General features: G+C 37.6%; 1 protein-coding gene across 8 annotated transcripts in view; it reads right to left on the bottom strand.

Moving 5' to 3' along the window:
- eya (eya transcriptional coactivator and phosphatase 2) overlaps nt 1-17,500 on the bottom strand; it is a 226,846-nt gene that overhangs the window by 187,401 nt on the left and 21,945 nt on the right. For 4 of the 8 annotated variants that reach the window (XM_067133809.1, XM_067133814.1, XM_067133815.1 and 1 more), the window contains exon 1: nt 6,950-7,588. The exons of 3 other annotated variants lie outside the window; for them this stretch is intronic. The gene's annotated coding sequence lies outside the window, so the exon portion shown is untranslated. Of the gene's footprint in view, nt 1-6,949; nt 7,605-17,500 lie in introns of those variants that run through there. One more of the 8 variants, XM_067133812.1, reaches the window with a different exon arrangement.

Below are 17,500 nucleotides of genomic sequence, written 5' to 3'. Positions count from 1 at the left end.
AATATATGAGAGTTTTGACGCAAATGAAAGTTCCTGAAATAAGCCTATGTTTTCCTGCGTCTTTTCTTTCACAAATCTCCACTTATTTTCAGACACTGGTCAGAGAGGCTGAATTTATTACCTGGAGACTATTGTTGTTACACACACAAATATAAAAATATTGATAAATACTAATATTATTCAAATTCTGTACACATTTATATATACAAATACCCTTTTTAAAATGAGAATTAGTGGACTAGAAATAAAATAGTGTAAATACGTAAATGAACTGAACTGAATTGAATACAGAATTTAGCCCAAAGGCCACTCACTGGGACACATGAGGTCATTCAGCGCTGAAACGGAAATTGACAGTAAAAGGTCTGAAAGGTGTAACAGGAGGAAAACCTCAAAACAGTCGCACAATGAATCAATTGTCAGGAGAGGGTTGAGGAAAGTAAGATGGAAGAAAGAGAATATGAGAGGAGGTACAGTAAAAGGAACGAAAGGGGTTGTAGCTAGGAGCCTGCGGAAGGCACGCTGCAAAGAACCTTGAGTAACTGAATAAAAATAAATAGGAATTTTCACGATACTCTCAACTAGCTGAAGGGTACAGTATCTCTTAATTCAACTTCCGATTACAGATATCTGTAACGGAACTTAATCCCCGGTTACAGGACAAATCACTGGGAAGAAGATCTCCCTTACAGAACACCTGTAACGCGTTGTTATAAACCAATTACAGTGAGTTACAGTAAGATGGAAATAAGTATTTGTTAAATATCAGAGTTAAACAAGTAAAAAATGCGTCGAAGTTTCTTCTACGCAATCGAGTTTTCTGTACGGCGTACAATCAAGGCCGCCGTAAATGGATCTATCTTTCGGTAGTCTCGGTATAATGCTGTATGAGCCGCGGCCCATGAAATTCCACGACCTGGTGGTGGCCTATCCAAAATCGTTCCTAGAAGCACGATCATGGCTAACTTTAACCTTATATAAAATAAAAACTACTGAGGCTAGAGGGCTGCAATTTGGAATGTTTGATGATTGGAGGGTGGATGATCAACATACCAATTTACAGCCCTCTAGCCTCGGTAGTTTTTAAGAGGGCGGACAGAAAAAGTGCTGACAGAATAAGTGCAGACAGAATAAAGTGCAGAAAACTTGAAAGAAGGTGAATATCAACTTTAGCGAACCAGTTACACTGAGATATAAGATATGTTAAATATCTTATGTTAATTTGCAAGCACTTTAAGATATAGTAACTGGATAAATAATAGCGTTTCACGTAACACATGCACTTGAGAAAGCACGTGCACTTGAGATACAAGCACTTGAAAATGATAAAACTAAAAAAATCCATGCACTTGAAAAATTAGCGCTTGAAAATAGAATTACTAGAAAATTATTAGTAAATACGAACACTTAAAATTCAAGCACTTGAAGTGAAAAGCACTTTGTGATTACAAGCACTTAAGATAAGACAGTTGTAAAATAATAAGCAGTTGAGAAAATACAAGCACTTGAAAAATACAAAAATTCGTGAACGAAATCACTTACCACTTGAAAATACAATAAAGTGAAAAAATTAACAGTTAGAAAAATAGGCACTTGAAAACGTACAAGCACTCGCCAAAATCCAGGCATTTATGAAACACAAGCACTAGAAAAAATACAAGCACTCAAAAATAAAAGTACATTAATGAATTAAAGCACTTCAGAAAATACAGGCACTTAAATTAAGCACTTGAAGAAATACAGGCACTTAAAATAAGCAACTGAGGAAATACAAGCACTTAAATCAAACTTTGAGAAAATGCAAGCACTTCAATCAAGCACTTGAGAAAATATAAGCACTTCAATCAAGCACTTGAGAAAATATAAGCACTTAAATCAAACACTTGATGAAATACAAACACTTTCAATCAAGCACTTGAAAAAATAAAACCACAAAAAAAATCCTTTTTTGACGCCAAATAATTCTACCGCACTTGTGCACTTGCAACACAAATCATTTAATGCAGAATGATAATCGAATTACCAATTATTTGTTGATAATTGCATTAATACCAGTGAGTTTGAATTAGTCAGATAATTATAAATCATTACACATTAATTCACAGCAAAATATAATTTGTCGCCGGAAAATTAGAATCAGCGAGAAAGGCGTAATTGTTATAGATAATCATTCAATTTGACTAATAACTATTATTGCAAATTATTCATAATAATAACTATTATTACAAATTATCAGAAATGTACTGTAACTAAATATATGTGTATTCTCTGAAGTTTAATCAGTCAATTTTATAAACCACAAATTTATTGTAACATATATACACATATATTCTAAGAATCTTTATACACTGGTGACCACAGACTTTGCAACGCCAACGTTGATCGTGAATGCATTTCTCTTTACAATCTAAAAACAAAAATTATTTTTTATGGAAAAATCCCACTGCCTTGATTATGGACCATGCGAACTGCTTTCCTTCTATCGATAAAAATGATTTTAAGACTAAGGAGTTCATGACCATACTTTTTGCGACGTAAGATTTCATTAATGTTTAATTGTTCTTACTGCGTAGTTTTACTTGTTTCATTACTATTATTTATATTGCGTTTTTCATTTGTTCATTGCTAATCGATCTCAGTACACAATTATCTAAATTCGTCGGTATATCAATTTCGTTATGTGTTTGCCCACATTTCAACAACACTCATAATAATAATAATAATAATAATAATAATAATAATAATAATAATAATAATAACTAGATCTGATCTAAATCCATAGATCTCAACAGGTTTTTTTATATAACTCAAACCGCAAGATCTTATAAATCATAACAAATAACTGAAAATTAAATTTAGAAATTTATTATAAAAACAAATGTCAACTTTTATTGTGGAACTGAATTGAATGGAATAAAGAATTTAGGCCAAAGGCAGAGCACTGGGTCCTATGAGGTCATTCAGCGCTGAAACGGAAATTGAGAGTAGAAGGCTTGAAAGGTGTAACAGGAGGAAAACCTCAAAGCAGTTGCAATATGAATCAATTGTCAGGAGAGGGTTGAGGAAAGTAAGATGGAAGAAAGGGAATATGAAAGGAGGTACAGTAAAAGGAACGAAAGGGGTTGCAGATAGGGGCCTAAGGAAGGCACGTTGCAAAGAACCTTAAGTAATGCCTACAGTGCGCCGCATGAGGTGTGCTGACGGCACTAACCCCCTTACGGGGAACTTTTATGAATGCACTTCAGAAAAGCAAATCGTACAATAAGGAGAAAAGAAATTTGGTGTCAACGTAATTTATAAAATCTGATCATAAAAAATAAAAAGCAAAATTTTTTGAAATCGTAAATCAGAAAGTTAAAATATATAAAACTAAAACCGAAAAAAACATTGATTTTGCGATCGATATTTATAGAATTGCATCCTGAAAGTTAAAATATACAAAACTAAAATCGAAAAACATTAATTTTGCGTATGACATTTATAGTATTGTGCCCTGAAAGTTAAAATATACAAAACTAAAATCGAAAAATATACATTTTGCGAACGATATTTACAGAATTGCATCCCGAAAATTAAAATATATAAAACTAAAATCGAAAAATATTAATTTTGCGAACGATATTTATAGAATTACATCCTGAAAATTATGTTAACATTTTAACGTGCAAGATATCCATAGAACTTAGACTCAAAAGCATATGCTTTATAAAATGAGAGAAATTTTTCAAATCTATAAAATTAAACTCAAAAGTATATGATAAGCTTTTAATAGGAGAGAAAATTTCTCATAATCATAAAATTGAACTCGAAATATGATAACCTTTTTATATGAATACTTTATAAATTTAGACCCTATCAAGGCACGACAAAAAGCTGTATTTGTAAATTTGAACTGAAATTTAAAATTCAGGCCAAAGGCTAAGAACTGGGAGCTATGAAGTCATACAGAGCTGAAAGCATTGAAACAATTGATAGGAGAGGGTAGAAAATAAGATGGAATAAAAAGAAAATATGAACGGAGGTAAGTAAATGGAATGAAATAGGTTGCAGTTAGGAAGCCATGGAAGGGACTTTGCAAACACCATTTAAGTATTGCCTACAGTACACCGCGTAAGGTATACACTGACGGCACTACCTCCTACGGGAGTGTATATGTAAACGAAATTAATCAATATACCGTCAAAATATAAAAATCATAGATGAACTGATTACGATCAAATTTATCAAATCGACTCTAAAAAAATCGAAATAAAATCAAACACAAATTTACCCCGATACAATACATTGTATTCACTGTCCTGAAAAAAAAAATCATAGACTTCAAAACGATAAAACTCGTCAATAATCGTAAGCTAGTGATAGACGGCTACCGACCTACTACCTACCTCCCTTTGTCGAACCAGTTTAATTGGAAAATATGACCGGTTGTTGTCGAGAGAGAGAGAGAGCGGTTTGAACCGAGCCGTCAGTAGCAGAAATGCTATTGAGTTGCAACAGTGGGAATTTTACGAAACGTTTTTAGTATGCCATTTGGGTGTTTAGTTTTATATATATATATATATATATATATATATATATATATATATATATATATATATATATATATATATATATATATATATATATACTGAGTGCATAAACATTGCTCTTGCAGCCATCATTTTATTAAAATTAAATTCAAAGAACAAGATCATATTTAATACTTCAGTAAAGCGATTAATATTCGTGAATATTATCTTGGATACAGATCTGAGGATAATGAACAGCGCGTTGCTTGAACAAATAAATGCATAATGAAAGCTTTGCAAATACTTATGTCGATGCAAAAACAAAGCCGGGAATACATACCACTGCATTTGAAAAAAATTCGATTACCCATTTTTATTTAAATCAAACCGTTAATTTTAATTTCTATATCTGTTAGAAGAGATGAAAGCATCGTTCTAATGCCGATTCCTGTTCTAGCTGAAGAATAAATAAATAAAGAAACAAATAAAAAATAAATAAGTAGACGAAACAAGGAACTGAAGTTAAATTTAAACAGATTATATATATATATATATACTGCATATATCTAATGCCGTTTCCTATTCTATCTGAAGAATAAATAAACAAATAGATAAATAAAAAAATAAATAAGAAACGAAGTAAGGTGAGAGTGGAATTGCATTTGAAAATAAATTCGAAATAAATCTTGCAATGAATAAACTGATTTCACAGATTATGTAATCCCAAACTTTCAGCCACGGCCCGGTGGTGGCCAGCGTTGTTGGTACCTATAGCGGTGCAGACGCACGATCATGGCTAACTTTAACCTCAAATTAAATAAAAACTACTGAGGATAGAGGACTGCAATTTGGTATGTTTGATGATTGGAGGGTGGATGATCAACATACCAATTTGCAGCCCTCCAGCCTCAGTAGTTTTTAAGATCTGAGGACGGACAGACAAATACCTATCTCAATAGTTTTCTTTTACAGAAAACTAAAAAAGATAAAGTTAGTCTTCTTTCAACTGATTTTACAAAAACAAAGGATTCCTAGACTAGGTCCCATGGTCGTAGTTCAACTGATTTCAACTGGCATTTGCAATGGAACAACAAAAATGTCTGTCAGAATTCAAGAAGCTTTGGAGTTTTGTGTAACCAATGACAGAGAAAATTTAATAACAAGACACCCAATTTAGTAAGCAAAAGTATAAGGGCTGATTCCATTTGGGTAAAAACAGAAATAAAAGTGTTTTTCACTGAACTTTTGTGAATAAAAACATATGAAAAGCTTTTAGTTATTCATTCAATAAGGTCTTTAAAGCAGTTTTTCCAACAGATTCCGCGAGAGAAATTTTTAAAACAAAACAAGCGAGCTGGTAAGCAAAAATATGCGGACTGATTCCATTTGGTTAAAAAAATAATTCATGACCTTTTATGAACAACAGACACGAAAAAGCCTACTTTGGTTATTTATTCAAAAAGGGGTTTTTAAAGCAATTTTTGCAACAGATTGCGTGACAGCACTCTATACCAAATTGACCAACTGAAAAAATGCAACAACTAAAATATCCAGAATCAGACCAAGACACCATTACAGTTTACTCTCTGCTGCGAAGGACCAGTTCATTTCCAGGAGCTTTTGGGAACGACGAGCATATTGCCCAGTGGTTCTCGGGGACCCACGATTGGGAGCATATGGGTGGGTGGGTGGGTGGGTGGGCGCCCTTGGCTCTCTCCTAGGAACCCCCGAAAAAGGGACCAGTAACGACCCTTCCTCGGAGGATTGTCCTTTTTGAATGGGGCAGCTAGGGGCGGGTGTGTCGACCAGACCCTCGTCGACATAATAGTGGATCAGATTTCACCTCTATACCCTCCCCCCAAAAAGGGCTTTCTCTAACACCCCTACCCCCCCATCCCCCTTTGCACCGGTCCTTCCCCCTGCTGCAGCCTCTGGACAGTCATACCAAGCCTAGGGACGCCCTCGTGGAAAGCCCTACAGATCTTCCAGTTACAAAACCACAGCAGTCCTTCAGAGCTCCCTCGCAAGGCCCTCTGGTTACAAGAACGTAGGACTTCCTCACGGCGAGTCCTGTATAGGACTCCTGGTAACAAGTCCTACGCTACACCTTGAAGGCATTTCCCCCCAGCGTCACCACCCGGAGGCATCCCACACCCCGGAGCGTCACAGTGTCCCCGTAACCGAACCAGGGCATCAGCGTCCCCGCCCCTCTTCCATATTCCCGTGTGATACGCCGTGTGCGCATCTCGCTGCTGCCATGGACATTTTTCATCAATAACCCCTCCGACGGGGTCGCTGCCGCCCTCCTGCGGCCGTCCTCCCCCGAGGGGAGGTGGGGGTGGGGGCCTCGCTTCCCCATCCCCGACGACCTACGGGGGAAAACTGACGGCAGCTACAGGAGGAGGAGGAGGAGGAGGACGAAGAGGAGGAATAGGACTTACCTGGTCTCGTCTGCGACGTCGAGGTCGAGATTCTTCCCCTTCTTCTTCTTCTTCTAGAAAAACCACCGGGGGTCACGACGGACTGGAGGGCAAGGAAGAAAGGAAGAAAGGAAGGAAGGAAGAAAGGAAGGAAGGAAGGAAGGAATGAGAGAGGGGGGTGGGGGAATGAAAAAGGATGCTAATGCTTTCTCAAGCGCGAGATGCCACCAGCATCCGGGGCCGGGAGTTTTAACACTTCACACCACCACTACCGACACCACACTGAGGAGGAGGGGCCCCTCTCCTGCGTTTATAGATGGTTAAACACACACACACGCACAGGTCGTCGTCACAAGAGCCAAAGGCCACTTCTACTACTACTACTGCTGCTGCTGCTGCTGCTGCTGCTGCTGCTAGCTTCTACTAGCTACTACTATCCCAACGCCGTTCCTATCACCACCCGCAGCACTGCCGCTGCTGCTGCTGCTGCCGCTGCTGCCCCTGCCTCGACTCCTTCTTCTTCTTCGTCGACGCCGCCGCCGCCGCCCGCACAAAGCGCATTTCCGACGGACGCTCCACGAATCTGGTGAGGAAAGTCGGCTTTGCACAAAATTCCGCACCAGCGAATGTTTTCATTTCGATCGCCGCCGCTCGGAGAAGGTAGGAAGAAGAAGACTTCGCCGCTAGGACGGCCGGGCCACGCCCACCCTTCTTCCCAAGCCCCGCCCCCCCAGAGGGCTGGGCCAATGGGCACCGAGGGGCGGGGTCTGGGCAGCCAATCGTGAGGCGGCTATTTTCAGGGAAGCCCCGCCTCCTCTCGGATCTGTCAAAAGACCCGAGTCAAAATTGAGATGCAAGTGTTTGTCTCGGAGACGTGGGCCGTGGAGAGGAGAACAGCATCCCACAAGTATTTGATGGACGCATCCGGGCGTACCTGCGCCCGCCGAATTATAGAGAGAGAGATGAAAGGAAAACAGACCGATTTGATTCAAAGAAAATACCGATTTATTCACCAAGTGACGTATCACAATAAATTTCTAAGGTCGTTACTCTATGACCATCATACCCAAGGTAATGTTCCCCTGATTAAATCACAGGTAAATACAGGTAATATTTGCAACATAATTACAACCCCAGAAAGGAAATTATAATAATAAGAGAAAACAAATAAAAGAAGGAAAATGCAAAAGCAAATAAAACAATTCTCACGAACAAACAGAAAGAAAATTGACCAGTCTATCCAATTTGAAGAGGATAATAAGACTTAGACAGGCAGGCCGTGGGGGATTAGGTGGGTGGATACCCCAGGGGTATTAGGATACCCGGATACCCCCAGGAGTCGGGGATTGGATATTCCATTCTGTGGGAAGTCTTGCCCAAGAGGAGGAGGAGGAGGAGGGAGGGGGGGGGTCCTTGGAAGAGAAATAAGCATTCCTACGAAGAACTTGTCAGATTACGCCTCTATCGCCTTATCTCGCGTCCGATAATGTCGGGAGAGAGTACCTGGCGTCGCACTCCAAGTGGCCTTTGAGATCTTTATAAGTATTTTATATTAAGATACCCGACACCTCAGCGTGCGCGGAATCGGGCGATTAATTGCAGTGAACTCTGACCCTTACGTACCTGGTCGCTAAGGGCGGTTTTGGAACTGAATTCCAGACGTGTCCTTTTTGGCTTCATCTGATAAAGAGGAAAGGAATAATAAAAGTTTGGTCAGGGCGCGATGACCCCCACTTTTATTTTTTATCTGTGAGAACCGCAGATGAATGGGCGATAGCGTGAATGAACGCTATCGTAAATGGTTGTCACATTAACGATAGATATCGTCTTTGGCAGAATGTAAACCTTATGGGAATAATAATGTTTTTCTCTCTCCAATAGATAATTACATTTCAGAGTTGAGATGGAATGATTCTTATAATTCTTTTATGTAAAATATATCTTTTTCGACATTCTTGAAAACCAAGCAACGTTTTTCATAAAATTCACTGCGATATTTTTCTGAATAATTAAATTTTTTTGCATCTAAGCGAATTTTCATTCAATTGAAAACTTACTTTCAATGAAAAATGTTTTCAGTAGGCTACAGTTCCCGGAAACATTTTTGCGTCTCCCTTTATCACTGGCCCATCGAAAACGTTTCCTTCTCTGCTCACAAAAAATTTTATTTCCGACAAACATTTTGACAAAAAGCTATGCCCGGATGTTTTCGTAAAAATCTCCAACATTTTCGTGGTTTCACAAATATATTATGAGAACGTTTTCGGAAACATTTTCGCAGGCAGTTTGACTTGTCTTATGAAAGTGAGTTCACGTTCATAATAATAATAATAATAATAATAATAATAATAATAATAATAATAATAATAATAATAATAATAATAATAATTCTCTAACATTTTTATGGTTTCACAAATATATAATGAGAATGTTTCTGCCATATGAAAGTACTTACTTTATCAGTAATAATAATAATAATAATAATAATAATAATAATAATAATAATAATAATAATAATTAATAATAATAATGGTTAATACATCTCAAAATCAGCATTTTCTCCCCAAACGTTGAACTCTTGGCAAGTTTTAGTTTTAATTTTCGTTTTCAATAAATTCGTGGTCATTTTTCCACTAATATACCCTGTCAGGCATAAGCCGGCTTCAGTCAACCAGCCGACCGAGCTGCCGTGAGATAGGGTGCCGTTTTCAACTTTCGTTCCCCATCGCGGTGCTATCGTTTTGGCAATTCCGAATTCGTCGAAATTATTCAAAGTCCGAAGAAGGAAAATAAACAGGAACAGAATATGAGCAATAATGATTTGTGAGTAATAATAACGTAAATATATTCTTAAGTCGAAAGGTCTATAATTACTCATTTTAGTTCTTCGATATTCGACCCCAAATTGACCTTGAAAGCCGAAAAAAAGACCTGTGAAAAGAAATGTAGCATAAATTGACCAATTATTACAAACAGAATTAAAACAAATCTCAAAATATTTTTACAATATACCTAGACAGTAAAACAATGTTATTATGAATGCCTACGGCACAGCTTACTTATAAAAAAAAGAATATTTTCATATGTAAGCCAGCTCTTACAAATTTTTACCGTTTTGTTTTACGTGTATAATACGTAAACTGCTCTCAGGCAATCCAAAAATGAAATGAGAGGTGAAGTTTCTGATACGCATGAATTGTGGATCATTCTCTAATGCACTTCATTGCGTAAAATCAAAACTCCTAAGTTACGAAGGCCAAGAATTGTCGTAAGAAACGTATGTCAGTTCCTAAACCTTCCCGCAAAAAATGTTTTTCGGGTTATAATATTCGCAATTAGCATACATTTCAGTGAGACCTGGAAAAGTAGCCCAGGACCGCAATTTCCATGTCAGATTAAGAGGTCAGTCAAAAATTGTCACTTGGTATATAATGACCGCGATTGCAAGGGGAAGAGAGTAATGATGATAATTGATGATTACAAAAATGACATATGGGGATTAATGACAATAAAAATTTTTATGTAATACTTATAAAAACAAGATTACAATTAAAATCTATATGCTTCGGATTCATAATCAAAACAACAGCTCAGTGACGTCACCGGATAGACCACCTAAGTGGCCTTCACTTAAAATGATAAAAAAAAAAAAACTCTTCCTCTTCGACCAACCACTAGAACAAACCAACCGATGCCAAAGGAAAATAACAAAAAAATAACAAAAAATAACCCTCGATTCGGCCCGATTTATCAGCCACAACACAACCACGTTCTGTTCAGGAAAGCAACACGTCGGAATCTTGTGTTTCTCTTCCCGTCCGCCGCCGAACAACGAGAGAATTAAGGACCCAATCGCAGGATCCATTGCTAAGTAAACGCCCGCGGCGCCAGAATCGGTGGCGTCCCGCAAGGCCAGTTCTAGTCACCGACGCCGTTTAGAGGCCGTGTTGTTCCTCGCTCGTCTTCGGCTCCATCTCACTAATAAGAGCTAAGAGAGAGAGAGAGAGACGAGAGCTTTCGGCAAATGAGACGCCATGTTCCGTTTTCCCCAGTCTGGGTCTCACAAAGCGAGGTCTGTGAGCTCTTGCGAGCCTCCTGATTTTCCAACGGCGTGGTGGAACGGTACACCTACAGAGTCTGGTTTCCGAAGGGCGCCTCCGAGCCTAGTCTTTTGTTCCTTTTAAAATATTATGGTTTTTCCTATTTCTTTTTCTTGAGGAGTGGCGGGGCTTGCGAAGGTAAATATTACCTTAGCAACCTACCTGTTTAATAAAAAGGTATTGTTCCTCGCGTACAACAGGAGAACGAGATGGGTTGGTTCGACAGAGCCAGAGGTTCACACCAGTCGTCTTACCACCTTTCATCTTGATATGACTTAATATGATTTCATATGACTTAATATGACAACTTTTATCAATTCACCGTCTTGTTTAATAATAATAGTAATAGTGTCAACATGCTCATATGTCAGGAATCAAAAAATGAATAATAATGATCATTCAGAAAATCGAGTAATATGAAATTATTAACTCGACCGCCAAAGATTCTTTAAACAAATCCCGCAGTTTTTCACTAAAATAACAATAACAATACCAATAATAAAACAATAACAATATGATTAACACCTGTCAATCAGAAATTACGTGTTTAATGTTTGCTGATGAATAAGGATTAAACTTGCATATTGGAATAACCCGAATTGTAATCATACTTCAAGTTCGGTACAATATTTATGACATGAGGAAAATGATTCGTGTTTATGAGAGAAGCGCATGTGAAGCGTATGTTTGCCAGTGTCTGTTTGTTATGTAGGTGAAGGGAAAATACGTGATTGTGATGTACTGGCCAAGTTTGTAAGTTTAGATGCCTCGTGTTTGTGACGCATAATTTAGTTTGTAAGTTTAGTTGCCCCATGTTTGTGACGCATAATTTAGTTTGTAAGTTTAGATGAAAGTGGTAAGGAGAATATTACGGTTTGTGAAGGTTAAGCTTGTGTGTGCTTGCAACGGTTAAGTGTTTGTACGTGTTAACATGAAGAGTAAGGAAGAGAAAAAGAGAAAAAGTGTAAATCGCGGTAAACATAAGAGAAAAATTATCAGCAAAATCAGACATTAATCTGCGGAAAACGATACCTAGCTGTGTAGTGCATGTTTATACGAATGCAGGAGAGAGAGAGAGAGAGAGAGAGAGAGAGAGAGAGAGAGAGAGAGAGAGAGAGAGAGAGAGAGAGAGAGATGTCGTATCATCCAACATGATAATAGCATTTGTCAGCTTCTTACAGAACAAACAAATAATTAAACAAAATATCACTTCTATAGTGAATGGCACTTTGAAGGAGAGAGAGAGAGAGAGAGAGAGAGAGAGAGAGAGAGAGAGAGAGAGAGAGAGACCATAACATTTGCCAGTTACTTAGACATCAAACAAAGAATAATAACTAAACACAAACAAATAATTAAACAAAATATCACTTCTATAGTAAACGGTACTTCGAATGAGAGAGAGAGAACTTAGCACTGTGTATGCGTGTGTCGTATCATCGCACTTAACGATGACATTGGTCAGCCACCCGGCTTCCCGATGCCCTTTTGTTTTCACACGGTAGCTCGTTGTGGCCCACATTACAATCAGCGTCTTCGATTGTATCTGTCGGTACAGTCCGTGTTACTGTCGAGTCTCGTTCGCGATATCATCGGGTGATTTTTATTCGGCTCTTTGTTTTAATTTGCTCTCTCTCTCTCTCTCTCTCTCTCTCTCTCTCTCTCTCTCTCTCTCTCTCTCTCTCTCTCTCTGGACGCTATATAGGGTTCTGGATTATATTTAGCGTAGATTAACTAGAGGGCCAGCGAGTATATTTAAAGGGTTAGCATTAAATTTTTTATGTTAGCAAGTTTTATTTAGTACAAATATATTTATTGACAATCTCAAATGAATATGTAAAAAAAATTGGTTGGTAGAGAGAGAGAGAGAGAGAGAGAGAGAGAGAGAGAGAGAGAGAGAGAGAGAGAGAGAGAGAGAATTGAAAATATCAAAATAGCCTCAGAAATACTCAATCAAAAATGAGAGAGAGAGAGAGAGAGAGAGAGAGAGAGAGAGAGAGAGAGAGAGAGAGAGAGAGAAATTTCAAAAAACAGTGTTGACACGGGCGCGAGACAAAACTAATAACCAAAGGGTTAACGAGGTGACCCCGGGTCATTTACCTGACCTGATAATGACCCTAGCGTCAACCTCGATGTACCTCGTTACCCCGAGGTCATTAGGGTACCTCTGTGGTCATTACACCTGGTCGTTTAGACCTAATTAAGAGGCGCGCTGGGAATAGGATAGGTAAATTGATTTCTTTGGTATAGTGGAATGTCTTTAAGAAACCTGGAGTTAATGCTATTATATTATAAGTATGTACATATATATATATATATATATATATATATATATATATATATATATATATATATATATATATATATATATATATATATATATATGTGTGTGTGTGTGTGTGTGTGTGTGTGTGTGTGTGTGTGTGTGTGTGAATGTATTATATATCTCGGTGTACTTTATACCAATAACCTTAAATTATATCCATACCAACATCAATATCATTGGTACTGCTAATTTTTTTGCGAATCTCGATTAAGAAAAATCAAATAAAAATTCATTTTCAACCTCAACTAAGTCAGTATTGTTGTTATAAATATAAAAATAAATAAATAAAATAAATAAAGTATATAAATAAATAAATAAATATAAAATAAACATGCAACCTCCATTTCTAGAACCAAAACCATATTTCCCAAACACCAAAACCTCACAAAGCTAAGTCAGACCGCCATGATGTCCCCAGACGCATTTGTCAACAAAAATTAAAAAAAACGTTCAAATATTTACGACAAACCGACTCTGAGGAAAGCGACGAAACACAAGGCGTCAGAATGCGTCATAACGCGTCACAGCAACGCGTCACTCGTCACGCAAATATTGCCGGAAATGAGTAAATAGGAGATGAATGCTTGTAAACACGAATTTCGAGGTGGGGGTAGAGGATATGGACGAATGAGGGAGAAGTGAAATTAGTTGATGAAGATGGGTGGAAGTGAAGAAAGTTAAGTGGGAGTGGTGAAAGTGAAATGGATTGATGGAGATTGGTGAAAGTGGGGGAAAGTTAAATGAGTTGGTAGAGATTGGTGAAAGTGAGAGACAGTTAAATGGATTGATGGAGATTGGTGGAAGTTGAGAAAGCGATATGGACTGATGAAGAATGTTGGAAGTTGAGAAAGCAATATGGATTGATGGAGATTGGTGAAAGTGAAATGGATTGGCAGAGATTAGTGGAAGTGAAAGAAAGTGAAATGGATTGGTGGAGATTGGTGGAAGTGAAAGAAAGTGAACTGGATCATTTGAGATTGGTTGGAGTGGAGAAAGCGACATGGATTGATGGAGATTGGGGAAATAAAAGAAAAAATAAGTTGATTTGATGACTGAAGAATAATTCAGAGAAATGAGTAATGGAAACAGATGGAAATGAAAGAATTTAATCGCTTTATCATAGTGAAATGACCTTGCGGAGACACCTAAAAGCAACGACAGTGAGATGTTTACAAAAAAGTAAAATGGTCTGGTGGAAATCACTGGCAGCAGCAAGCTATAAATCTGATGGAAATGAATTTATTTGATGGATAAATCACTTTACACACAATTCACCTTTTTAAACTGTCAAAAGGTAAATAACCATTTCAATGGAAGATTAAAAAAGAATAAAAACCAAATTAAAAACAAATCGTAATTGTACTTTGAGATCATCGAATTTATGACAGTCCGTTCTCAAGGACTGATTAGATTTCAAATGAACCTCAGATATTAATAAGTTGCAATTATGAACTATAAGATAATAAGAGTTTGGTGGTTAATCTTACCAGATGATTATAACCAAATAGAATACTTTTCAATTATATAAAAAGTAATGATTGGTAAGAATTCAGTTCGAAGTGAATATTAGAAATAATACATTTTTATTTCCCTTTATGTCCAATCACCCTTTATAAAACGTTCGTCTTGTTTGGCCAAAGTAATATTATTTGATTTTTATAGACACATATAATGTTTGATAATTGATTTATTTTCAATAGGTGATATTCTTGCCAGATTTGGACAGTGTATTGTGTATTGCTTTGAATGTCCCAGTATACAATTTGACAGTAGCCTAAAATCGTTTTTATGGGAGTCATTAAATCAAAATACTGAATATATATACACATACATTTATACATACATACACACATACATGTAGAATCTACTGGTCACTTTTACCAGATACATATGTACTTGTAACAGCTATACACATACACATCTCCCACGCCCTCAGTACACACACACACACACACATCACTGCAACGGTAGACGGGGCCATCTATAACCCAACACGAACTGAAGATTCCTTTTCGAGATACACCAGCACTTCTTCTGAGTTCAATGAATACCCGACAGCCCGTTGACACTCATCCCTCTTATCTCATCTCTTCCCCTTTCAAGATCAGAGTTAAATATTGCTCATTAATCTTGAAGGTAAACGTCATATTTACATTCTCTCTCTCTCTCTCTCTCTCTCTCTCTCTCTCTCTCTCTCTCTCTCTCTCTCTCTCTCTCTCTCTCTCTCCTCCCCCATTCATTTTATGGTAACGTGAGATGCATCGGAGGGGAGGCTATGGACGGCTTCAAATGAGGATGTGAGAGAGAGAGAGAGAGAGAGAGAGAGAGAGAGAGAGAGAGAGAGAGAGAGAGAGAGAGAGAGAGAGAGAGAGTGCTAACAAAGGTAGAGGAAAAAGATTTGCAGTTGAAACTGGAATGTTATTAACAATATATATAGAAGTGTAACCTGAGAGAGAGAGAGAGAGAGAGAGAGAGAGAGAGAGAGAGAGAGAGAGAGAGAGAGAGGATTGCAGTTGAAACTGGAATAATATTAACAATATAGAAGAGTAACCTGGAGAGAGAGAGAGAGAGAGAGAGAGAGAGAGAGAGAGAGAGAGAGAGAGAGAGAATTCTATGTACTCTGGTGATTTCCTAATATTAAAGGCCTTCCTTTTTAAGACTTATTCACTCCACACAGCCATTACTTTCTCGGGACAACTTAATTGTCTACACTTCCCTCTTTACTTTTATTTTACCTCATCTTTCTCCTATCTCGATATTTCTTAGCCTTCCAGCTCCTCTTACTCTTTATGTACTACGAAAACTATTCAGCTTAACAGCTGCCACATTCTTCTATTCAAATTCAGCATCACACTTTACTTCTATAAGGGAGTGGCGGCTCAACAATCCTTTTGTATTGCACAAACTAACAGAAGAAAGGCGTATGATCAAGAATAAGTATTACAAGTGACAAAATAATGATAATCATATTCTTTAAGTAAAAGTTGATTATTGTTAGCTAAAAATTAAGTGAGTCTTTTTTTTATTATAAGCTGATTAGTCCTCAGTGGGAAAGGAACATTTTTCATTCATTCTAACTTAATTCACAAAGAAAAGAAGAAGGTTAAATGAATGAATTCCAACTACTATATTGTAAAATCCAACTTTCCACCTTTGTTGAGTTGAGGCTACATTATTAGAACACAAAATATGGACAAAGCTATGCCACAATAGTGAGGATGAATCTATTCCACCTGTAGATAATTGTATCTCAATTAGACAGATATATACGTGTCTATGTGGAAGTACATTTATATCCTTTATAGACAATGCTGAGTACTTTAGCTTAACCTCACCTCAAGTAATATGCAAGAGTTCGAATCCCTTCACTGGAATGTCGTGAAGTTTCTTCATTATGCTTCAATATGGATTCAAGGTTTCGTATATTCTTCGACATGAATTCAAGGCTTCATATAGTACACAGTAAAATAAATGACCAGAGATTTTTATATACACGTTCATTCATCACTCCAATACGTTCCTTTGAGATCCTGCCTCAAAAAAAAGGGCAAAATAAAAAAGGAAAATGAAAAAAAAATCCAAAAAAACCCAAATTCCAAATCGAAGATGTTTTTCAACACGTTCTCAAATGAACTTCGAGTAACTGTTAACAAATAAGTCCCTAATTACGCCTTTGAGACACCTGCCAAAACATTACCTGAGGGCGTGAGGAATGCAGGGGAGGAGACGCCCTCAGGGGTAGAGTGGGGTGGGGCGGGTTCGGCGTGCATGCGGGCGTGCACACACGTTTAGATAAGTGACAGGTATGAGTGTGGGTGAATGCTTACATGTAAAAAGGTGTGATAGACTGCGAAGATGAACTCGGAAAAGGAATGAGGGAGTGTGACTATTTAGATTATGGATGATTGAGAGAGAGAGAGAGAGAGAGAGAGAGAGAGAGAGAGAGAGAGAGAGAGAGAGAGAGAGAGAGAGAGAGAGAGAGAGAATGACAATATATAAGGACAAACATACTGAGCAAGTATATTGAACAAAAGGAACATTACAACAATGAACTAAGAATGTTCATATATCACGAGAGAGAGAGAGAGAGAGAGAGAGAGAGAGAGAGAGAGAGAGAGAGAGAGAGAGAGAGAGAGAGAGAGAAACACT

Source organism: Macrobrachium rosenbergii, chromosome 34 (genome assembly GCF_040412425.1).
Source record: "Macrobrachium rosenbergii isolate ZJJX-2024 chromosome 34, ASM4041242v1, whole genome shotgun sequence".
NCBI classification, from domain to species: Eukaryota; Metazoa; Arthropoda; class Malacostraca; order Decapoda; family Palaemonidae; genus Macrobrachium; species Macrobrachium rosenbergii.
The sequence above is the reverse complement of the archived record's forward strand: the minus strand, read 5'-3'. Positions and strand labels throughout refer to the sequence as shown.